A 26227-nucleotide genomic window follows, 5' to 3' on the forward strand; every position below is an offset into this window, starting at 1 on the left:
TTCCTCTGCGCCATGATGGGAACTCTGGAATCTAGTTTTAATTAGATGTTTTATTCCTGACAAAATGCTCAGCATGGTATAAGTCATAAATATGGTCACTAATATGTTATAAAAGTAAAGATACAACAATATACAACATGTAATAATTTAACTAATATACTCCTAGTTACATAGAGTGGGCATACATAGAGTATATATACTGATTATCTAAAGGCCCAAGTGCTTTATTAAACATATATTCAGCATTTAAAAAGCACAGCTCTGCCATGATTTCACATATATGAAAGAACTTAATGAACTATGGCGTGCCATACAGATGTAAGCTGAAATTTTTTTAGCCTTGTGCACATAACCTGACATAATACACACGCAGTAAGACATTCCTAAATGTCAAGTTAGGAATATTTTTGTCCTCCTTAGCATTTGGAAAGACATTTGGAGGTTTGGATGACTCATGGCCTAGGATATGTAGGGAAGTTTGAACTGATTGTTTTCTTGTTTTGTTAATATTTCTTCATGTTTATGTGCTTTGTTTCACATGTTTACTTACATGTATTTCCTTTCCTCATTATCACCTTTTAAGAGAAAATACCACTAGTCATATTTTAAAGAAGAGGGCAGTGATGATCAGAGATAAGTGGCACTTTCACAGTTATTTCTGTCACTAAGAAGTTGTAAAACTCACACTAAAACCTGTTCTTCCTGACTTCTCATTCTGTGCTCTTTCAAATACACTACAAGGATCTGACATTTTGCCTTGAAATAAGCAGATGTTATCAAAATTATTTCAGGCATCCTGGAGCAGTGTTTAAACTTGGGGTTGCTCTCAGAGGCAACTGTTAATGTCTGAAAGTGTGGAGTCCTCACAGAAGACTTCATCTGTGAGGGTTTAGAGAGGAAGAGACTCTTGAATCTTTGCTCTGCCTCCCTTCCCCTTCTCTAGAGTATTACTGAACCCAGGTGGACAGGCTGGGCAGGTGGACAACCTGAGGAGAGCATATGGAAAGGGGAAGCAGGTTCTTATGTCTTTTGCCTTAGTGTATTAATCAAGTAATACTAGTTGATGTTGCAGAAACAAACCCTGCCATCTCATTAATTATGACAAATGTATATCCCTCAAAATCAGAGGCTCTTCTTTGTGCGTTGACTAAAGGATCAAGGCTACCACTACCTGCAACTCTGCCATCTTGGCATTCCTTTTGTCCAGGTATGAGGAAGAGGAGGAGGAGTTAAGGGGTGTGGTGTCTGGTCTCACTGTTACCTGCTTTTCTCTGTGCTGAGATGATTGCTTCTAGAGCAATAGAATCATGACACTGTCTTCAGTAACATCCCAGTCAATCACCCAAGCTGACTGTACTTATCATGTTGGTGGCTTTCTTTTGGCTGATTTAATAAACAATTATGGAGAATGCTGTGAGCAGAGCGTTAGGTTGGAAAGGTGATTCAAAGCAGCAGTTTATTCTGAAGAAGAATTGTGTTTCATCCAGAATTGTTAACTTCTCCATCAAGGGTCACGGTTATGCATGTGAAGTCTATGCAAATGAAAAACAGGCACCCCTTCTTCCAAGCATTTTACTTCCACTTGTCAGAAAATTGTCATGCCGAGTTTATTAGAACAGTACCCTTCACTCTAGTGTCTCCTGAAAAATTATCTAAATACACAAATAGAGATGTCTCTGAAGTGAACAGTGTCCTCTTAGATGCATCACCTTGTCACCCTTGTGCAGTACCCAGCCTGCACAACTGTGTATAGCAGCCTTTGTTCCCCTTGCTTCCTACTATTGAATCTTTTTGAAATTCCATATATTTCTAGGTAAAAATCTTTAAAACCTTTGTAAACCTGGTGGTATTTTTTTTTTTTTTTTTTGGGAAGATGAATATTTTGGTTCTGTTGGGTACAGGAAAAAAGTGTTACTTGTTTTCATAAGGTTAAGTCTTTATGCCATTTTCTGAGGCATATATAATCCATCTTTAGTCTGATTTGTTTAAAAACTGTACTTACCTTCCTCCACTGATGGTTTCCCTGTTCTTTGACCATTTGTTGCATTTTGAAAATGTCACCCGACTACAATAGACTCTTTTTATTCCAAACCCCTTTACTCAAAATAATTTAGGATTTTAATGGAATATCCTCAGAGTGATAAAATTCCTGCCCCAGGGCTAAACATTATTACCATTATTAGGAAAATAGATTTTCTGTTTGCCAGCTACTGTTTGTTAACTGAACAGACGAATGAGTACATTGTGAAGGATGTTTAGTCTTAACTGTAATTGCTTTTGTTAAAAAGCAAAACAAAACAGTTTTATGACTGCTTGTTATCACAGAAGGACCCAAACCTAGAAGAGCCCATTGCAATTTCTCTGAGTTAAGGACCCTTGCTAAAAAGGAAGGAGCAGTCATGTGTGAAGAAGGATAGTATGTTTAAAAAAATTCCAGAACTGCTCTAATTGCACTTGGATTACTCTCTCTAGGGAGTAATTCTTAGTCCTTGGTAGGAAACCACGAGCCAGTCTGACCATTTGGTTTTGTGAAAATAAACTTCGTTTAATATATTGACACATTATACATACCTGCCAGATTTTCTTATGCTTTCTCCCTGACATGTGTCTTGCCTGATGGAGTCACTGTAAGGCAGTCTGATGTGTTTTTAAAGAAACTCTGTTTTGCTAAGGAATGTAACAAAATTGTTAAACCATGTCGCACCTTGTTCTCATTAGTCTTTGGAATGCAGCTGCCGGAACAGAGAGGCCGGGGAGACAGAGACAGAGTGGTGGCCTCAGCTACTCTCACCTCTCCTAGCAGGAGGCCTCTGGGCTCTGTTCTGAGCTGCAGGAGCCCGGTTCTTACTCAGGTCACTGTGCCAGGAGGAGCAGACGGGGAGCCCAGTAACCCAAGCCCATGGCTGCTCTGTTTAGCTGACAACTAAAGAACAAAATGAATCGCACCTCTCTGTGCAGTCCAGCTACAGCTGTCATGCTTTATGGAATTAAACCTCAGACATCCCAGTTGCCACTGAAAATAGTTGATAAAGCAAGGCCTGCCTTGGTTCATTTCTCTTTCTCTTTTATTTGGCTACACCCATGGCATGTGGAAGCTCTCAGCCCAGGGATGGAAGTCATGCCACAGTTGCAGCCTGTGTCTCAGCTACAGCAACACTGGATCCTTAACCCACTGCGCTATACAGGAACTTCGTTGGTTCATGCCTCTTTCTCATCAGTCCCTGCTCTCCACTTCCAATAGCCCTGCCTGCTTCAGGATCCTGTGAATCTTGCTTGAACTGGTGCTGGAGCTTCCTGGTAGGCCTCCCTGGGCTCTTCAGTCAACTATCACGTAGTCACAGTGATCTTTCAAATATGGTGGGCTTTTCTTCTCTTCCCTGTTCAGGGTTCATCTGGGATCCCCGTTGCTTGCAATGTATGATAAAAACTCCTTTGCATGTTGTTGAAGGCTTTCAAGGTGTGGCCTCTACTACCTTGTTCAGCCTAAACTCCCAACCTTTCTCACCTGGCATTTTAGGCTCCAAGATATAGGACTATTGGCACTTGTGGAAATACGCCTTGCTCCCTTCTCTCTTCTGTACCTTCTTTGTTGGATGCCGTCCCTGCTAATGATCATCTGGCTAACTCTTCTTTGCCCATTGTCTCTTCATTGTTGAAGCCCTCCCTGATTACCCCTACTGATTTAGGTGCTCAGCACTCTTTGCCCCTCCCCCCTTTTTTTGCTTTTTAGGGCCACACCTGCAGTATATGGAGGTTCTCAGGCTAGGGGTCAAATTGGAGCTACAGCTGCCAGTCTATACCACAGCCACAGCAACAAGGGATCCGAGCTGTGTCTGCGACCCACACCACAGCTTATGGCCACGCCGGATCCCTGACCCACCAAGGGAGGCCAGGGATAGGACCTGCATCCTCATGGATACTAGTCAGATTTGTTTCTGCTGCGCCACAACAGGAACTCCTATGTGTTCCCTTTGAGCTCTAAGTAAATACAACCATAGAAGTAGTAACCTGGAAGCATACATACTTGTTGGTCTTGACTGGACTCGTGGCTCCTTGAGGTCAGGGATCATAGCTTTTAATGTGTATTTCCATAAACTGTCACAGACTTGGTTTAGAGAAATTCCCTGAATGCAATAAAGAAAGATTACTAAAGTCAATCTTCAAAAGCTGTTCTTTTCAAAAGCAGGCTCACTATCTAGCAAGTTAACATAGGAGAATGGAGTGGCTTCGGTGAAAAAGTTGAGATATCTTGGTGAAAAATCAGCCCACCTGCCTTGTCCACATCTGTGCTTGTTGCTTTCTTAAGTTATATACAAAGTCATCTGAAGGAAGATGACTTCAGACCCTGAGACCCTGCCCAAGGTCACCCTCATTGCCGTGGTGATGCTTCTGGAAGTCAGCAGACGATTCGGGATGGAGCAGGCACTTGTGCTGCTGGGCTTTCCATCCCAGACATTTCACAGTGCTTCCCAGAGGTTCTCCTAGGAGACTGCTTGCCTGTCCTGATGTGTCAGACCTCCTGCTGTGGCCTCAGATTCAGGCTTCTTTGGGTACCCATTCTGGGGAGGGGCAATTTTATTACCCAGTAAAAATTTCTGTGGAATTCCAAGACAAGTGGTATCTCAATCCCATAAGCTGCATTTTTTGTTTTGTACTTGGCTGCACCTGTGGCGTGTAGACATTCCAGGCCAGGGATCAAACCTGAGCCACAGCAGTGACAATCCTGGATCCTTAACCTGCTGCACCGCTGGGGAATTCCCAAGCTGTGTTTTATAGTGAAATGATTTCTTCCTTTGGTGTTTCATACCACACGGGTTTACTTTTCTCCAGGCTTGGGGACTACTGTATCTTCATTCTTTGGGCATCTTAAAATTGTGACCTGTGGCCAGTTTTGGCTTAGCTGGGTGGAGAGAACTCTGTGTCCACCCTACTGCAGGCTGCCCTTGGGAATGAGGGTCTTTGGTCCTCAGAATGCAGCCCTTCCTGTCTACAGTGGGCACATGGGATGACCTGTGAGAGGTCGCTGAGCTGGGTATTGGCACCATTGAGGTCTGAGAGGCCTGTGGAGCAGAGATCCTCTCTTGGGATGGGATTTTCCTCCTCCCCTCCTCTAAACTTCAAGACTATGGCAATATGCAGAGCTGTGCAGAGCTGCTTGAAATCCTGGTTCTGGCACTTACTGTAGGACTTTGGACAAGTTGCAGAGCCCTTCTGGTTTTTTGTTTGTTGGTTCATTTATCCTCCTCTCCCCCTTTTGGCCATGTCCATAGCATGTGAAAAGTCCCAGGTCAGGGATCAAACCTGTGCCAAAGTAGTGACTTGAGCCACAGCAGTGACAACACCAGGTCCTTAACCCCCTGAGCCACCAGGGAACTCTCATTTGGGTTTTTTTACTTAGAAAATAGGGCCCATGTTCCTGGTGGGTTGCTGTGAGATTAAATGTGATGCATATGGGGAGCTCAAGTGCTGTTACTACCAATTGTGAATATCTGTTCTTTCAATACATTTGAGACATCCATGGAGGCCCGGAAAGGGAGAGTGACTTTTGTTCTGGCAAGCCAGACTACTGTGATGGCTGTAGTTAGTGGCATCATACTGGCTCAGGGAGGGTTTCTGGCTGCCTGAGGAGCTTTAATCTGCTTCCTTCCCCTCAGTATCTGCTCAGGGGGACCCTGTGGAATGGGTGGAGGGGGCACGTTGCCTGAGATCTAGTTCTTGTTTTGGCCCCAGCCACCTGTAGGACCTTTGGTGAGTCACTTACCCTCAGTTTGCCTCAGTTTCCAGACTCCTTTGGAAATTGGTGAGTACCAGCCTTGCTCACCTCCCAAGGGGGTTGTAGAAATAAAAGCACATGATGTCGACGCAAATGTTGTTATGAGAGCACCATAGGGTATTTCATGTCTGTGTGAGGGAGTGATCTTTCCCTTTCTCTCTCCCTTCTTTCCATTACCAAGCTATTTAATGGTCACGCCCACAAAGAAATAACCTAGAAGCGCAGGGGAGAAGCATTTCTGTTAAAGTGATTGCTCCTTGATGTCATCGTATCCATTTCCAGAGGTTCTTAGGAAGGACTTTGAAGTGGGTTTAACACTTGACACCTGCTCTACTGTTGGGTGTTGGGCTCAGGATGGGCCAGATTTGAATTTCACAAGTCCATGAGTCAGTTTCTTCCTGAGCTCTTAGATAATACTCTACAGGATAACTGCATTTTAAAGGTGAAAATCTCTTGACTATGTTAAAAATGCAGGTGGAAAAGACAGGAAGGTAATGGATCAAAACGTGAACCCATTGTTTGTAGTAGAATTTGTACTGAGTTTTTTTTTCTTCTGTACTTTGCAACCTTTCAAGAATGAGTGTGGTTTTTGGAGTAAAAAAAAAAATCTATGCACCTCTTCATGCAAATGGAATTAGTGTATTATTTAAGATTAGAAAAATAGGGATTTCAAAAGTTTTACCGGTATACTGAAGACTAGTGTATCAAAAAAAACCCCCAAGGGCAGGCTGGGCCCAGCCAGGTGGAGGCTTCCCCTGAGCCCCACCCCTCTCCCACCCCCCATCCTCTCCCACAGCTGCTCAGTGCTGGGGCTGCAGCGACAAGGCCCCCTTCAGGCCAGACCTTCCTCATGGTGTTCGGTGAGAACCACATACCAGTTTCCATGGGTCTGGAGGGTTAACGAGCTGCTAAAACTCACCTTCTTCATCTCTTGAAGCTTCTTTCCAAACAACAGATTCCTAACATGACCTACCACAGCCACAAACTCACCTCCCCCTGTATTTTTGGTTTGCTTAAACACAGCCTCCCAATCAGCGCCTCAGTTCCTTCTGTTGCTTCTCAGAGTTTAAGCCAAGAGGTGCCAGAGAACAGCTTTATGAAAGAGCTCAGCAGCCTCAGAGCATGAAAATGTCTCCAGAATAAACCCTGTTTTCCAGCCTCCTTGTAAATTAAATTTAGAAATTATCCTAATTTGTTAATCCTAACATGTAAACACTTGAGAAAATCAATCAGTTAAAAAATCTGAACTCCTTCCATTTCTCAAGTAAGATTCCCCTGACAACCATCTCATTTCAGAGTTGTTTTGCTGGTGGTGACTTTTCTTCCTCTGATACAGCTGCCTCTTACGTTAACTCCTTACTTTTTCTCCTCCCCACCCTAGTTTGGGCCTCATCAACTCACAACCAAATGGCTGTATTGGTTTCCCTCTAGTCTGTACACTTCCAGCAGATCAATCTTTGGGGAAAACAGAGCTGATCCGATCACTTCTGAGCCAAGCCCTTCACTGAGCTCCTATTGCCCTCACTGAATGTAGCAGGTAACTGAGCCTTTCCCTGTGCAATTCTCAGCCTCACGGTGTCCTCCAGGCCAAGCATTCAAGTCAGAGGGTGGCTATGGACCATCTCATCAAGGGCCCTGTGCCTTCTCCCTCAGCCTTTGCTCAGACACCCCTCTTCCCCTTTGTCCACTCATCCCACACATGCCAAAGCCTGCTTATTCTCTGTTTTGATGCTCTGTCCGCATGAATTGTTTATTACATAACTTCCTTCCTAATTTCCCCCCTGCCCCCCAAAAAAACCCAATTCAAATGTGTCCTTTCTTCCTCTGAAGTCCACTGGCATGCTAGGAAACATATTAAGCAATCTGGGGCATAATCTGTTTAGTTGATTGGAAAATCCATGGAGGGGCCAACTCACTCAGTTTTCTGGATTTCTGCACACTGCCTAGCTGAGTGCCTTGAACCTCCTCTGTTTGTCGAATGTAATTGAATAATAGGATTCAAAAACGGCTGTTAGAGTTCCTGGTGTTGCTCAGCTGGTTAAGAACCCAACCAGTGTCTATGAGGATGTGGGTTCAATCCCTGGCCTTGCTCAGTGGGTTAAGGATCCAGCATTGCTGTGAGTTGTGGTGTAGGGTCACAGACACAGCTCAGATCCTATGTTGCTGTGGCTGTGGCTATGGCTGGCAGCTGCAGCCCTGATTTGACCCCTAACCTGGGAACTTCTGTATGCTGCAGGTGTGGCCCTAAAAAGACAAAAAAAAAAAAAAAAAAAAAAAAGGCTTTTAAGGAGGCATCTAGAATAAAGAAATACGTTGATTATTTCTTACCTTCATTCATGAAGAGTGAAATACATTCTATGCTATCTCATTTGAGTAGAGGACTGTGAAATGACAGTTTTGTGGCTAGTTAAAATGCTGAGGTCTGAAAGCTTTGCTACTTTCCAACTTGAGTAAACTTTCTTTTTTTGAAAAAGAGTAATTTGGGTTCCATGAGAAAATGGGAACTTGGAGGGATAGGAGTGTGACGGTTTTGACATTGGCCCAATGTGGGGTCAGAATTTGGCTCTTAAGAAATTATTGAACCTCTCTGATAGGACCTCAGGTTTTCTACCTGCAAAATGTTGATAATATCTGTCTAAGCTATTGGGAGGATTGTAGGATAATGGATGGAAGCATCTAGAACAGTGCCTGGCACACCAGTCATGCCCAAAGTGCAATAATGGGTAATTATTTTCATAGCTATTATACACGGTTCCAGTTGGAAATCAGGGCATCTGTTAAGTGCAGCTGCAGACTGAAAAGCTCACCTTGCACAATGGCTTTTATTAAAATGTGAGATTGTTTATAAAGCAGAGGATTACTTGACAGCTGACCCTGAACGTGGGGCTTGAGCTCACGCCGGAAGGGCCAGGTGTGCTGTGTTATGCCGTGCTGGGCATCTCCTCCTCAGCAGGAGAGCTCTTTCTGTGGGCCAGAACAAGCAGATGTTTGGGTTTTGGGGATGAGGAGGCAGGATGGGGTCCTGTTTGCTCTTTCATGGTGTTTGGCTGTGAAGGGCAGCAGTGTGAAAGGCTGGGCTCTGGAACTGTGCTAATGGAGCTCTCATCTGTGCTTGGCTTTTAAAAAAGTGGACTGACTTTCACTGCATCTCTCTAAGGAAAAAGACTAGTAAAGGACCAGGGAAGAGAATAGGGTCAATTGGATAACTGGCAGTTGATGACCTATCATGTACCAGGCACTGCTCTTGGGTGCTGGGGGCAGTGATGGGAGTGGTGCAGAATATAAAGATGCTAAGATAATAGTCCCATATGAGTCTGGGCTTTTAAAAAAATTCAACTTTTTTTTTGAACGTTGGACTCTTGAAAATATGGTAAAAGTTTGGACTTTTTCTAAGGAGAATGTATACATATACATACCATTTTATATACAATACCAGGGGGCTCATATATCCCTTGAAGTTCATTTAAGGATCCTAAGGTAAGACCCCTTTATTTAGTAATCACAATCTAGTGGAAAACATTAATATGGACATTGGACTTGGAAACATCCGGTTCCACCCCCTTACCAGCTATGCATCTCACTGAATGAATGATCTTGGATAACTTAACCTTTTTATGCCTCTGACATCTTCTGTAGGTGAGAATAATAGCATCTCATGGGGTTGTAGTGAAGATGAAATAATAGAACTATTAGTAAAATGCTTGGCATGTGGTAAATGCTCAATAAATCTTATCATGTAATTATTCAAGTAAGCCTGTTACAAGGGAGCCATGAGAGTATAGCGGATTAATTTCTAATAGCATCTGGGAGGAAAGTATGAACCACAGTTCTCAGTTGAGGTCTTGAATGAAAAAAGATGTGAAAAACAACATAGTGGGTTTTTTCTTCTGTACAAACAACACATTTATGGTAACTGTCTTCTGCCCATTGGTTAAGGAAGGCAACCGCAACAACATTCTGTGGGGGTGTTTCTTTGGTTATGTACTCCATGAAGATGACCTCATTGGGGGGAATAAATCTCTCGGTGACTGATAAATACTAACAGTGTTATCATCCATCAGCAATAATACAGAAAAGGAAACATAAATGATGAGTTATGAGCTATTGAGTGGTTACCACGAACCAGGTGTTGTGCTAAGCGCCTCACATTTGTGTGGCTTGTGGTGTCCTTTCTGATGAAGCTTGATCACTTAGAAGAGCAGAAGTCAAAGATAGAGAGCTTTCACTGGTTGTAGCTGGAGGTCAGCAAGCTGTGTGTGTGCATGCACACACATGGGAAAGTGCCTGCACACACACGTGCAGGGTTGCAAAAACAGAGCTTCTTTTTATCAGCCTTCAGTCATCTGACCGCTTTCTGAGACACGAGTTTGAACATTTTGGAATGTGTCTGTTGAACACGAAGGTTTATCATGCAGAGTGTAAGATTACAACCACAGGATTCAGAAAGGGGTTTCTGAGCTTGGGGGAGAGGTACAATTAACCTCGTAAAGAGTGCAGATGAAAGTCTTTCCCAAAGTTACACAATCAAAGACACTTGAGGCCACTCTTTCCCCAGAGGAATAGTTGCTTTTTATGGCATGTTTTAAAGTTTTATTTCAAAAACAGTCAGCATCTTAAAGCAGAATGCAGAATGCTCCCCAGGCTTTCACTTGCAATGTGTTTCCAGTTTTGCCAATCGTATTACCACGTTTCTGGACGTGATCTGAGTTGCTATCCTCACCAGATTCACACAAGGAGGGAGGATTTAACCTGACTTTCTTGTACTCATAGCAAAACACGCTCCCAAGCCTCCTTGTTCTTTTCATGTCAAGAGGAGTGTTCAGAGTCATTGTTACTAAGTTTGAAGAGGTTATCTTTTTTGTCCTCTCATTTTTCAGTCAAGGCAACTGGGGCTCAGAGAAGAGCTGAAACCTAGTTCTTCCCAATAATCTTGACTACACCTAGCCCTCCACAGCTCCTAAAACTCAAGAAACCAGTTTCTGGCCCATGTCCTGTGTTGGAATTTCTCCTGCTTGTATCACATGTCTCTGCGCACACAGGAGTGTATCTCTGTATGTGTATGTTTTAACTTCAGTACTTAAATATCATATGTCTTTTCCTAAGATGGAGGAGCTGTGACCCATAAGCTTTCTTCAAGCACCTAAAGCCTCCAGTCCAGTGACACCTGACACCCAATAGGTGTTTGGTGCTGCTGTGGTCAGTTGGTACCTGTGTTTGCGTGGGATTTCACAGTTAGTGAAACACTTACTTCTCTCTTGGTCCACCTGCTTCACTCCTGCTGTAGTCTGTTGTCCTGGGTCTCATCCTCTGAGCACAACTTTCAGCTCGCCCTGGATTCTGTTGTTTGAAGAGCACCTTGCATGCTTTTTCCACCATAATATGCCTTCAGACAATGACTAGACAAAAGCTTGGTGCTTGACCTGATCCTGACTTTGTTTGCATATGCACCTTTGCTTTATGCAATGCACAGGACTCTTGCAGTAGCCTTCTCCCTGGTCATGATGTCTGCAGTCCGCTTCTTGACCAGTCCTTACTGCTATGCTGGTTGCGATCTCTTAAGAACACAGCTGATCTTACAAGCCATCAGTTAAAAGCCCCATAATCCTCCCTGTTGTTGCCTCCTAAAGCAGGGGCATCAAACAATTTTATTTCAGGTGCCAATTCCCATTGTTTGGTGGTAGCTGTCTGAAGTGTGGGCTGCCTGGTGGTGTGATAAATTGCTGTGATTTGGCATGTCTGACATATGTGAGGAGAGGCTGTGGTAGCAGAGGTGACTTGTCCCCACTAGCCAAGAGGACGTATCAGCTTCTTTTTTTTTTTTTTTTTGTCTTTTTGTTGTTGTTGTTGCTATTTCTCGTATCAGCTTCTGAATGTGGCATGCCAGACTCTTTCTGATGTGGCTTCTGCCTGCTTGTCACTTACCACTTCCCAGCCTGCCTCCTCCCTCCATGGACTGCTTCCCAACACCCTTCCGCTATGTCCACATGACTTTGCATCTGCCCAACTTGTGCCTGAAATCCCTTGTCTCTTGTTTCTCCGTTATTGCCTCATTCTTCCACAATTCAAGTATGACTGCCTCTGAAGCCTTCTCACCCCACAAGATCACTTAGTTCTTTCTTCAGTTACTCACTGCATTCTGCATATACATAATAATAATATTATTATTAAAAAAATTTTTTTTATGGCCACTTGCATATATGGAAGTTCCTGGGCCAGGGATTGAATCCAAGCCACAGCTGTGACCTCTGCCATGGCTGTGGTAACACCACATCCTTTAATGTACTGTACTGGGCTGGGGGTAGAATCCACACCTCGGCAGCTTGGTGCTTGACCTGATCCTGACTTTGTTTGCATATGAGCCTTTGCAGTCAGATTCTTAACCCATTGCTCCACAGCAGAAACCCCCCCGCATAATGTTATTAACCCATCATAATCATTATAACTTATTCTAATCATTTAATCTTGTATCTGCCCTTCTACCAGGCTATTTGGTGGGAAAATCAGTATTGACTGAGCTCCCTCAATGTCCTCAGCACAGTGGGAAGAGCTGCCCATCCGAAAGCCCAGTGGAGTAGAAAGAGGGTAGGGTTTAGAGGATGACTTCCTGGCTTGGGCCCTGCATTTTTGCTAGTGGAGAGGAGTCAGGCTTTTCATGTCTTAAGTTGAATCATAGTACTCATGCCAGGTTGTTGAGTGGTTTAGAGATAGAATTTCTAAAATGTGAATATATAGAGGCAAGTCCTCAATAAATGGTGACTATTAGTGATTATCTAGTTTAATTTTGTGAGGTACAGTAGGAATTCATTTATTTAAAAAATTTTTATTATAGTTAATTTATAATATTCTGTCAATTTCTGCTCTATAGCAAAGTGACCCAGTTATACATATATATTTTTTCTGTTTCTCATATTCTATCATGTTCCGTCACAAATGATTAGATATAGTTCCCTACACTATACAGTAGGACCTCATTGCTTATCCATTTTTTTGCTTTCAGACATTTTTCTATTTTTAAGATTACTTTTTCTATTACAGTTGATTTATAATGTTTTTTCAATATCTGCTGATATATATATGTATATATATATCATATATGTATTTTCCTCACATTATCCCCAATCATGTTCCATCACAAGTGACTAGATATAATTCCCTATGCTATACAGTAGGATCTCATTGCTTATCCACTCCAAATGCAATAGTTTGAATCTACTAACTCCAAACTCCCTGTCCATCTCACTCCCCCCACCCCCTGGCAACCATTCTAAATGTAGTAGTTTGCATCTACTAATCCCAGACTCCCAGTCCATCCCACTCCCCCACTCCCCTTTAACAACCACAAGTCTGTTCTCTATGTCTGTGAGTCTGTTTCTGTTTTGTAGATAGGTTCATTTGGGCTATATTTTAGATTCCACATGTAAGTGATAGGGTATTTGTCTTTCTCCTTCTGACTTATTTCACTTAGTATGAGAGTCTCTAGTTTGATCCATGTTGCTGCAAATGGTGCTTTGTTCTTTTTTATGGCTGAGTAGTATTCCATTGTGTGTGTGTATATGTATATATATATATATATATATATATATATATATATATATATATGTATGTATACCACGTCTTCTTAATCCACTTACCTGTCAATGGACATCTAGGTTGTTTCCATGTCTTGGCTATTGTGAATAGTGCTCCTATGAACATGGGGTGCATGTATCTTTTTGAATGAAAGTTTTGTCCAGATATATGCACAGGAGTGGGATTTCTGGATCATATGGTAGTTCTGTATTTAGTTTTTTTTTTTTTTGGTCTTGTTTCCTTTTCAAGGGCCGCTCCCATGGCATATGGAGGTTCCCAGGCTAGGGGTCTAATCGGAGCTATAGCTGCCAGCCTACACCAGAGCCATGGCAACACAGGATCTGAGCCGTGTCTGCGACGTACACCACAGCTCATGGCAACACTGGATCGTTAACCCACTGAGCAAGGCCAGGCATCGAACCCGCAATCTCATTGTTCCTAGTTGGATTCATTAACCACTGCGCTACAATGGTGGTAGTTCCATGGTAGTTCTGTATTTAGTTTTCTGAGGACTGTCCATCCTGCTTTCCATAGAGGTTGTACCAACAGTGTAGGAGCGTTCCCTTTTCTTCACACCCTCTCCAGCATTTGTTATTTGTAGTCTTATTAATGGTAGGCATTCTCACTGGTGTGAGGTGGTACCTCATTACAGTTTTGATTTGCATTTCTCTAATAATTAGTATGTTGAGCATTTTTTTGTGTGCCTATTGGCCATCCATATATCTTCTTTGGAGAAATGTCTATTTAGGTTTTCTGCCCATTTTTCAGTTTGGTTGTTGGGGTTTTTTTGCTGTTGAGTTGTATGAGTTGTTTCTATATTTTGGAGCTTAAGCCCTTGTCAGTTGCATTTTTTTGCAACTATTTTCTCTCATTCTGTAGGTGGTCTTTTTTTTTTTTTAATGGATTCTTTTGCTGTATGAAAGCTTGTGAGTTTGGGATTAAGATGGCGGAATAGAAGGACTGGAGCTCAACTTCTCTCCTAAAAACAACAAAATTCACAACTAAAGGCTGAGCAATCTCCACCCAAAGGGACCGGAAACCTTAAAAAAGATACCCTACTCCAGAAGAAAAAGAGGAGGCCCCATCAAGAGGTAGGAGGGGTGATTTTGTGATATAAACAACCCCATACCTCTGGGGTGGGAAGCTCCACAGACTGAAAACTAACTGGTTCACAGAGACTCACCTACAGGAGTGAGAGTTCTGAGCCTCACATCAAACCCTCACGTGTGGGGATCTGGCACTGGGAAAAAGAGCCCCTGGAGCATCTGGCATTGAAGGCCAGCGGGGCTTGTGTGCAGGAGCTCCACAGGACTGGGGGAAATGGAGACCCCATTCTTAAAAGGCACACACAGACTTTCACATGCACTAGGTCCCAGGACAGAGCGAGGTCTCCACAGGAACCTAGGTCAAACCTGACTGCAGTTCTTGGAGGACATCCTGGGAAAACAGGGGTGAATGTGGCTTGTTGTGAGGGAAGGACATTGAAGGCAAAGCTCTTGGGAATATTCAGCAGTTGCCTTTCTCTGGAGGTGACCATTTTGGGAAAATCTGGCCCCACCCTTCAGTCAGTGCTGAGAAGCCCCAGGGCAAACAATAATCCAGGTGGGATCACAGCCCCACCCCTCAGAAAACAGGCTACCTAAAGATCCCTCAGGCACACAGCTGCCTCTAATCCCATCCAGAGACTAAGCCCCACCCACCAGAGGGATTAGAATCATCCCCTCCCATCAGGAAGCCTACAGCAAGCTCCCATACTGACTTCAGCCAATGGGGGGGGGGGCAGACACCAGAAGTAAGAGAGGCTACAGCTCTATTTTCTGAAAAAAGGTCACCACACCAAAAACCTACAAACATGAAAAGACAGAGAACTATAACTCAGATGAGGGAGAAAGGAAAAACCCCAGAAAATGAGTTTAAGTGATGAGGAGTTTCTGAGCCTCCAGGAAAAAGACTTTAGACTGTCGATGCTGAAGATGATGCAAGACATTGGAAATAAACAGGAAGCAAAGATGGATAACTTACAGGAAACACTGAGCAACGAGATACAAGATATAAAACTTAAACAAGAAGAGATGCAAAATACAATAATGGAAATAAAAAATTCACTAGAAACAGCTAGCAGCGGAATACAGGAGGCAGAAGAACGAATAAGCGAGGTGGAGGACAGATTAGTGGAAATTACGGATGCGGAACAGAAAAGAGAAAAAAGATTGAAAAGAAATGAAGAGAGTCTCAGGGAACTCTGGGACAATGTTAAACGCACCAACATCCATATCATAGGGGTGCCAGAAGGAGAGGAGTGAGAGAAGGGGACAGAAAACATATTCCAAGAGATAATAGCTGAAAACTTCCCTAACATAGGAAAGAAACCACTCACTCAAATCCAGGAGGCACAACGAGTACCATAGAAAATAAACCCAAGGAGGAACACCCTGAGACACATATTAATCAAACGGACCAAAATTAAAGACAGAGAAAATCTTGAAAGTAGCCAGGGAAAAGAAACAAGTAACATACAAGGGAACCCCAATAAGGTTATTGGCAGATTTTCCAGCAGAAACTCTGCAGGCCAGAAGGGAGTGGCATGATATACTTAACGTGATGAAAGGAAAAGACCTCCAACCAAGAATACTCTACCCAGCAAGACTCTCATGCAGATGTGAAGGAGAAATCAAAACCTTCACAGATAAGCAAAAGCTGAGAGAATTCAGCAACACTAAACCAGCCTTACAACAAATACTAAAGGAACTTCTCTAGGCAGGAAAGAAAAGATCAGCAACAGGAAACAAAAATGCCACAAATGACAAGGCTCACCAGGAAAGGTATATATACAGTAAAGATACGAAATCATCCATGCACAATTATACCATCAAAATCAGAAATCATGAGAAGAGGTGGGTACAAATGCGGGACACCGGAGATGAACTTGCAATTAAGAGAACAACAACTTAAAACAATCTCATATACATATAGACTCGTATATCAAAACTTCAGAAGAACTGCAAACCAAAAGTCTACAATTGATACACAAACAAGGAATCTCTGGAGAAGAAATATATCTCATAGTAAACAAGTGCATAATCCACCATGAAGGGGGTCATTTGACATCATTCTTGGAATGCTGAAGTCTTCTTACATCTGATTCTGATTTCCTCTCCATCAAAGAATGTATGATAATTATAGTTAAATAATGCCACTGTACAATTAAATAATACAGTTCTATAATTGTATTATTAATAACCATTTCTCTCCATGGTACAGTGTAAGGTCTATAACGTCTTGTTTATCACATCACCTAGAATGGTGTAATGCCTATATTGAAGAATCAATAAGATGTAACAAATTGTGAGGACATATTTATACAGTTACACTGTTTTTTAACCAACTTATGCATTTTATATTTTACTTGTTTTCAGAGGGTGTATTATTTTTGTTATGCTTACCAGTTAAGTTATTCTTTTTACTATGCTATATAAAATATTTAATGGTATATAAGGCTTTCTTCTTTATAAATTTTTAAAGAAAAATTGAAATGCAATAGATAAAACTAAGTAGTAAAGATGAAAGCCATAAAATTGGGATAAAGTATAGAATAAATTTTCTATTTGTCTCAGCATATTTTCCATTCCACTTCTCCAGAGGGAGTCACTTAATCTCTTTCTTAAGCTCCATGATATAATAATCTGTGTGAATGTAATTGTGTTTAAATATATGTATTTTGTTTTGTAAAAAAAAAAAATAAAATTAAATTAAAAAAAAAGAGCTTGTGAGTTTGATTAGGTCCCATTGGTTTATTCTTGTTTTAATTTCTATTGCCTTGGGAGAGTGACCTAAGAAAACACTTGTACGGTTGATGTCAGAGAATATTTTGCCAATGTTCTCTTCTAGGAGTTTGATGGTGTCTTGTCTTAATGTTTAAATCTTTAAGCCATTTTGAGTTTTTTTTTGTGCATGACATGAGTATGTATTCTATTTTTATTGATTTAAATTCAGCTATCCAGTTTTCCCAGTACCACTTGTTGAAGAGAATTTTTCCCATTTTATATTCTTGCCTCCTTTGTCAAAGATTAGTTGACCATAGGTGTATGGGTTTATTTTTCTATTCTATTTCATTGGTCTGTATGTCTGTTTTTGTGCCAGTACCACAGTCTTGATTACTGTAGTTTTGTGATATTGTCTGAAGTATGGGAGAATTATGCTTCCTGCTTTTTCTTTTTTCCCTCAGGATTGTTTGGCAATTCTGGGTCTTTTATGGTTCCACATACATTTTTGGATTGTTTGTTGTAGTTCTGTGAAAAATAGTTATGGGTAATTTGATAGGGAGTGCATTGAATCTGTAGATTGCTTTGGGTAGTATGGCCATTTTAACAATATTAATTCTTCAAATCCAGGAGCATGGAATATACTTCCATTTCTTGAATCCTCTTTAATTTCCTTGATTAATCTTTTATAGTTCTCAGTATATAAGTCTTTCACGTCCTTAGGGTTATTCCTAGGTGCTTAGTTTTTTTGGGGTGCAATTTTAAAAGGTATTTTGATATTCTTTTTCTAAATATTTCAGTGTTAGTATACAGAAATACAACCAACTTCTGAATGTTAATCTCGTATCCTTCTACTTTGCTGAATTCATTGATCAGTTCAAGTAGTTTTTGTGTGGAGTCCTTGAGGTTTTCTTTATATATTATCATGTCATCTGCATAGGGTGATGATTTTACCTCTTCTCTTCCAATTTGGATACTTTTTATTTCTTTTGTGTGTCTTATTTCTGTGGCTAGGAATTCCAATACTATTTTGAATAAAAGTGGTGAGAATGGGCATCCTTGTCTTGTTCCAGATTTTAGCAGGAAGGCCTTCAGCTTTTCTCCACTGAGTCTTATATTGGCTATGGGTTTGTCATAAATGGCTTTGGTTATGTTAAGGTATGTTCCCTCTATACCCACTTTGGCAATAATTTTTATCATGAATGGATGTTAGATTTTGTCAAATGCTTTTTCTGATCTGTTGAGATGATCATGTGGTTTCTGATTTTTCTTTGGTTAATGTGGTGTATGATGTTGATTGATTTTCATATGTTGAACCATCCTTGTGAACTTGGGATAAATCCCACTTGGTTGTGGTGTATGATCTGTTTTTTGTGTTGTTGGATTTGGTTGGCTAAAATTTTGAGACTTTTTGCATCTATAGTCATCAAAGATATGGCTTATGATTCTCTTTTTTTGGTAGTATCATTGTCTGGTTTCACTATGAGGATGATGGTGGCTTTGTAGAATGTCTTTGGGTGTGTATCTTCTTCAATCTTGGGAAGAGTTTAAGAAGGATGGGTATAAGTTTTTTTTTTTTTTTTCTTTTTGCCATTTCTTGGGCCGCTCCCGCAGCATATGGAGGTTCCCAGGCTAGGGGTCGAATCAGAGCTGTAGCTGCCAGCCTACGCCAGAGCCACAGCAACGCGGGATCCGAGCCGTGTCTGCAACCTACATCACAGCTCACGGCAACACCAGATCATTAACCCACTGAGCAAGGGGCAGGGATCGAACCCGCAACCTCATGGTTCCTAGTCGGATTTGTTAACCACTGCGCCACGACGGGAACTCCGGGTATAAGTTCTTCTTTGTATGTTTGGTAGAATTCATCTGTGAAGCCATCTGTACTGGACTTTTATTTGTGGGGGGTGTTTTTATTACATATTCAGTTTCATTTCTAGTGATTGGTCTGTTCAAACAATCTATTTCTTCTGGATTCAGTTTTGGTGGGCTCTGTGTCTCTTGAAAGTTATCCATTTATTCTAGGTTGTCAAGTTCATTGGCATATAATTGTTCATAGTATTCTCTTATGGGTTGTGTATTTCTGTGATATCCATTAAGATTTTTCTTCCCTTTTTTTCCATTTATTTAAAATGACTTTTATTTTTTTCCAATTATATTTGGTTTACAGTGCATTTCTTTTTTTTTTCAGATTTTATTTATTTATTTATTTTCCCACTGTACAGCAAGGGGATCAAGTTATCCTTACATGTATACAATTACATTTTTCCCCCACCCTTTGTTCTGTTGCAACATGAGTATCTAGACAAAGTTCTCAATGCTACTCAGCAGGATCTCCTTGTAAATCTATTCTAAGTTGTGTCTGATAAGCCCAAGATCCTGATCCCTCCCACTGCCTCCCCCTCCCATCAGGCCACCACAAGTCTTTTCTCCAAGTCCATGATTTTCTTTTCTGAGGAGATGTTCATTAGTGCTGGATATTAGATTCCAGTTATAAGTGATATCCTATGGTATTTGTCTTTGTCTTTCTGGCTCATTTCACTCAGTATGAGATTCTCTAGTTCCATCCATGTTGCTGCAAATGGCATTATGTCATTCTTTTTTATGGCTGAGTAGTATTCCATTGTGTATATATACCACTTCTTCCGAATCCAATCCTCTGTCGATGGACATTTGGGTTGTTTCCATGTCCTGGCTATTGTGAATAGTGCTGCAATGAACATGCGGGTGCATGTGTCTCTTTTAAGTAGACTTGTCCGGATAGATGCCCAAGAGTGGGATTGCGGGGTCATATGGAAGTTCTATGTATAGATTCTAAGGTATCTCCAAACTGTTCTCCATAGTGGCTGTACCAGTTTACATTCCCACCAACAGTGCAGGAGGGTTCCCTTTTCTCCACAGCCCCTCCAGCACTTGCCGTTTGTGGATTTATTAATGATGACTATTCTGACTGGTGTGAGGTGGTATCTCATGATTTGCATTTCTCTTATAATCAGCGATGTTGAGCATTTTTTCATGTGTTTGCTGGCCATCTGTATATCTTCCTTGGAGAAATGTCTATTCAGGTCTTTTGCCCATTTTTCCATTGATTGATTGGCTTTTTTGCTGTTGGGCTGTATAAGTTGTATATATATTCTAGAGATTAAGCCCTTGTCGGTTGCATCATTTGAAACTATTTTCTCCCATTCTGAAAGTTGTCTTTTTGTTTTCTTTTTGGTTTCCTTTGCTGTGCAAAAACTTTTCAGTTTGATTAGTTCCCATGGGTTTATTTATGCTCTAATTTCTATTGCTTTGGGAGACTGACCTGAGAAAATATTCATGATGTTGATGACAGAGAGTGTTTTGCCTATGTTTTCTTCTAGGAGTTTGATGGTGTCCTGTCATATATTTAAGTCTTTCAGCCATTTTGAGTTTATTTTTGTGTATGGTGTGAGGATGTGTTCTAGTTTCATTGCTTTGCATGCAGCTTACAGTGCATTTCTTATTTTGTTGATTTGGGTTCTCTCTTCTTGGTGAGTCTGGCCAGAGGTTTGTCAATTTTGTTTACCCTTTCAAAGAACTAGCTCTTGGTTTTATTTATCTTTTTCTATTGTTACTTATTTATTTATTTCTCAGTGACTTGATTACATTTGTAGTTGTACAATGATCATTACAATCCAATTCTGTAGGTTTTCCCATACCACAACCCCAGCGCATCCCCCCACCCCACAAACTGTCTCCTTTGGAAACCTTAAGTTTTTCAAAGTCTGTGAGTCAGCATCTGTTCTGCAAAGAAGTTCATTGTGTCCTTTTTTCAGGTTCCACATGTCAGTGAAAGCATTTGATGTTGGTGTCTCATTGTATGGCTGACTTCACTTAGCATGGTAATTTCTAGGCCCATCCATGTTGCTAAAAATGCCAGTATTTCCTTCCTTTTAATGGCTGAGTAATATTCCATTGTGTACCACATCTTCTGGATCCACTCCTCTGTCGATGGACATTTAGGTTGTTTCCATGTCTTGGCTATTGCAAATAGTGTTGTAGTGAACATTAGGGTACATGTGTCTTTGCGAGTCATGGTTTTCTCTGGATAGATGCCTAGGAGTGGGATTGCTGGATCCAATGGTAATTATATTTTTAGTCTTCTGAGGCATCTCCATACTGTTTTCCACAGTGGTTGAGCCAGTTTACATTCCCACCAACAGTGTACTAGTGTTCCCTTTTCTCCACGCCCTCTCCAGGATTTATTGTTGATAGACTTTTTGATGAAGGCCATTCTGGCTGGCATCAGGTGGTACCTCATAGTGGTTTTGATTTGCATTTCTTTAATAAGGAGTGATGTTGAACATCTTTGCATGTGTTTTTTTTTTTTTTTTTTTTTTTTTTTGGCCATCTGTATGTCTTCTTTGGAGGATTGTCTGTTTAGCTCTTCTTCTCATTTTTTGATGGGGTTGTTTGTTGTTTTTTGGTATTGAGCTGCAGGAGTTGTTTACAAATTTTGGAGATGAATCCCTTGTCAGTTGATTCACTTGCAAAGATTTTCTCCCATTCTGTGGGTTGTCTTTTCGTTTTGTTTAGGGTTTCCTTTGCTGTGCAGAAACTTTGAAGTTTGATTAGGTCCCATTTGTTTGTTTTTTGTTTTTATTGTCATTACTCTAAGAGGTGGATCTGAGAAGATGTTGCTGTGGTTTATGTCAGAGAGTGTTTGGCCTATGTTTTCCTCTAGGAGTTTGATCTTATCTTTAGTTCTTTAATCCATTTGGAGTTTATTTTTGTGTATGGTGCTAGGGAGTGTTCTAATTTCATTCTTTCACATGTGGCTGTCCAGTTTTCCCAGCAGCACTTATTGAACGGGCTGTCTTTTCTCCATTGTGTATTCTTGCCTCCTTTGTCATAGATGAGTTGGCTGTGGGTGTGTGGATTTAATTCCAGGCTTTCTGTCCTGTTTCACTGATCTGTATGTCTGTCTTTGTGCCAGTACCATACTGTTTTGATGATCGTTTCTTTGTAGTATTGTCTGAAGTCCAGGATTCCATTTTTCTTTTTCAGGATGTCTTTGGCTATCCTGGGGCTTTTTTTGCTTCCAAGCAAGCTTTAACATATTTAGTTCTAGTTCTGTGAATCTTTCTTCACAGATCTTGTTTATTTGATAGGGATTGTGTTGAATCTGTAGAATACCTTGTGTAGTATAGTCGTTTTGACAACATTGATTCTTCCAATCCAAGAGTATGGTATGTCTTTCCATCTGTTTTTATCATCTTTGATCAGTGTCTTATAGTTTTCAGAGTACAGGTCTTTCATCTCTTTAGGTAGGTTTATTCCTAGACATTGTATTCTTTTTGATGTTAAATGGGATGGTTTCCCTAATTTCTTTTTCTTTTCTTTTTTCTTTTTTTTTTTGTCTTTTCTAGGGCCACTCCTGTGGCATATGGAGATTCCCAGGCTAGGGGTCTAATCGGAGTTGTATCCACTGGCCTATGCCAGAGCCACAGCAATGAGGGATCCGAGCCATGTCTGAAACCTACTCCACAGCTCATGGCAATGCCAGATCCTTAACCCACTGAGTGAGATCAGGGATCGAACCCTCAACCTCATGGTTCCTAGTCGAATTCGCTAACCCCTGAGCCACGATGGGAACTCCCCTAATTTCTTTTTCTGATCTTTCATTGTCAGTATAGAGAAATACAGTCGAAATCTGTGCATTAATTTTGTATCCTTAAACCTCACCAGATTCATAGATGAGCTCTAACAGTTTTCTGATAGTGTCTTTAGGATATTCTAGGTATAGTATCATGGCATTGGCAAAGAATGATCTATTTTACTTCTTCCTCTCCAATTTGGATTCCTTTGTTTCTTTTTCTTCTCTGAGTGCTTTGGCTAGGAATTCCAAAACTATGTTGATTAGTAATGTTGAGAGTGGACATCCTCCTCTTGTTCCTGATCTTAGCGGGAATTCTTTCAGCTTTTTCCCACTGAGATTGATGTTAGAGTGGTTTTGTCATATATGGCCCTTATTATGTTGAGGTAGGTTCCCTCTGTGTCCACTTTCTAGAGGTTTTTTTTTTTAAATCAGAAATGGGTGTTGGATTTTGTCAGAAGTTTCTTCTGCATCTGTTGAATATAATAGGGTTTTTATTTTACAGTTTGTTAATGTGGTGTATCACACTGGTTGACTTGATATTTAAAAATCCTTGCATCCCTGGGATAAATACCACTTGATCATATGGCGTACGTTCTTTTTAATGTATTGTTGGATTCAGTTTGGTAGTGTTTTGTTGAGGATTTTTTCGTCTGTGTTCATCAGTGATATTGGCCTGTAATTTTGTTTTTTTGTGGTGTCTTTGTCTGGTTTTGATATCAGGATGGTAGTTGCCTCATACAATGAGTTTGGGAGTGTTTCCTTGTGATTTTCTGGATGATCTGTCCATTGCTGTAAGTGAGGTGTTAAACTCCCCACTATTACTGTGTAATTCCAATTTCTCTTTTTAAGGCTGTTAGAAGTTGCCTTAATATATTGAGGTGATCCTATGTTGAGTGCCTATATATTTACAATTGTTATATCTTCTTCTTGGATTGATTCTTTGATCATTATGTAATGTCCCTCTTTGTCTATAACATTATTTTAAGGTCTGTTTTTGTCTGACATGAGTATTGCTACTCCATATTTTTAGATTTCCATTTGCATGGAATATTTTTTTCCATCCTCTCACTTTCAATTTGCATGTATCCATAAAACTGAAGTGGGTCTCTTGAAAACAGCATTTATATGGGCCTTGTTTTTAAATTCATTCAGCTGGTCTATGTCTTTTAGTTGGGGCATTTAGTCCGCTTACATTTAAAGTAATTATTGATATGTATGTTCTTATTACCACTTAATTAACTGTTTTGGATTTGTTTTTGTTGTTGTTTGTATCTATTGTAGATTTTTGGTTTGCAGTTACAATTACCTTTAGTTTTAAATTGTTGGTCTCTTAATTGCAAGTGCATCCCAAGTGTTCCGCATTTGTACCCTCCTCTTCTCACAATTTCTGATTTTGGTAGCATGTTTGCATGCAGATGATTTTCTACCTTACCATATGTATGCCTTTACTGGAAAGCCTTGTCATTTGTAATATTTTTGTTTCTAGTTGTGGCCTTTTCTTTTATACCTAAAGTTTTTTTTAGTATTTGTTGTAAAGCTGGCTTAGTGGTAATTAATTCTCTTAGCTTTTGCTTCTCTGTAAAGCTTTTGATTTCTCTTTCAAATCTGAATGAGAGCCTTTCTGGGTAGTATAGTCTTGTTTGGAGGTTTTTTTCCTTTCATCATTTTAAGTGCAACTCCCTTCTGGCCTGCAGAGTTTCTGCTGAAAAATCTGCCAATCAGATTTTTCAGTTTCTGCTAAAAAATCTGCTAATCACTTTATTGGGGTTCCCTTGTATGTTGTTTCTTTTCCCTAGATGCTTTCAGTATTTTCTCTTTGTATTTTATTTTGGTGAGTTTAACATGTGTTTCAGGGTGTTCCTCTTTGTGTTTATTTTATATGGCACTTGTGCTTATAAGTGATTGAGATGATTGAGTGATTTGAGTGAGTGATTCCTTTCCCATGTTAGGAAAATTTTCAGGTATTATCTCTTCATATATTTTCTCTGGCCTGTTCTCTCCCTCTTCTCCTTCTGGCATCCCTATAATATAGATATTGGTGCATTCAGCATTGTCCCAGAGTTCTCTTAGACTGTCTTCATTTCTTTTCAGTAATTTTTCTCTTTTCCACATCAGTGATTTCCACTAGTCTGCCCTCCACCTCATTTATTCATTCTACTGTCCCCTTTATTCTGCTATTGGTTGCTTGTAATGAATTTTTTAATTTCGGTTATTATATTTTTTATCTATGCTTGCTTAGTCCTTAAATCTTGCATTGCTTTGCTCAGTGTTTTTTAATTTATCAATCTTTTCCTCCATTTTTATTTTCAAGGTCTTGAGTCATCTTCACTATCATCAGTCTAAAGTCTTTCTCATGGATTGCTTTTTCTTTTCTTTTTTTCTTTTTAGGGCTGCAGCTGTGGCATATGGAATTTCCCAGACTAGGGGTTAAACTGGAGCAACAGCTGTCCGCCTATGCCACAGCTACAGCAGTGCCAGATCTGAGCCACATCTGCGACATACACCACAGTTCACAGCAATGCCAGGGATTGAACCCGCATCCTCATGGATACTAGTTGGATTTGTTTCTGCTGCACCACAAGGGCAGCTCCTGATATGTGCTTTTTCTTTTCAACACCTAACATGGTACATGATGTAATAGGAGCTGTATGAATGAATGAACCAATGAACAAATGAAAGAGTAAACACGTCTCCTACTACTGTGCATTGTTTAACTTGTGATTTTTATATTGGGATTATTAGAAGATGAGATTAGAAAAGGTAAGACCAAAGCATCTTCTCTATATTGTAGGATCTTTGTCTCTTTTCACCCTTGTGAGGAGCTTTGGAAGGTTATTGGCAAAAGGGGCAGATGTGGGAATAGCTGCTCAAGCAGCTAGAGAGATAAATAAAACTCTAGTCTGGAGTCAGTTGACAGATGAGGTCACCAGCTTGTCTTTGTATCAAAGACAATTCCAGGGGACCATTTAACCAGGAGGTATAATGATGGGAACAAGTATGTGGCACAGTCTGAGCTTTGGCTGCTTCATTTTTTTTTTTTTTTTTTTTAGATTCTTCTGTGTGTGTGTTAGAGCTAATACAAGGGACCACTTCAGAATAAATAGTTCCTGTCCACCTATGTGCTTTCTTAGATTCCATTTGTTTATTTATGCTTTTTAGTAAAGTTTTTAGTAAAGTTTTAGTATAGTTGATCCACAATGCCATGATAATTTCTGTTGTGCAATAAAGTGATTCAGCTACACATATACACACATCCATTCTTTTTCAGATTCTTTCCTCATATAAATTTTCACAGATTATTGGGTAGAGTTCCCTGTGCTTTACAGCAGGTGCCTGTTGGCTAGTCATTCCATATACCACAGTGTGCATATGCCAGTCCCAAAGCCCCAGTCCATCCCTTCCCACCACCTGTCCCCTTTGGTAGCTATAAGTTTGCCTTCAAAGTCTGTGAGTCTGTTTCTCTTCTGCAGACAAGTTCATTTGTATCCTTTCTTTAGATTCTAC

The 26227-nt window shown here is 40.6% G+C and overlaps 1 protein-coding gene across 1 annotated transcript in view; it reads left to right on the plus strand.

Annotated features, from left to right (window-relative positions):
• The window catches only part of SAXO1 (stabilizer of axonemal microtubules 1), a 135568-nt gene that overhangs the window by 42898 nt on the left and 66443 nt on the right, over window positions 1-26227 (plus strand).

Source organism: Sus scrofa, chromosome 1, assembly GCF_000003025.6.
Source record: "Sus scrofa isolate TJ Tabasco breed Duroc chromosome 1, Sscrofa11.1, whole genome shotgun sequence".
NCBI lineage: Eukaryota > Metazoa > Chordata > Mammalia > Artiodactyla > Suidae > Sus > Sus scrofa.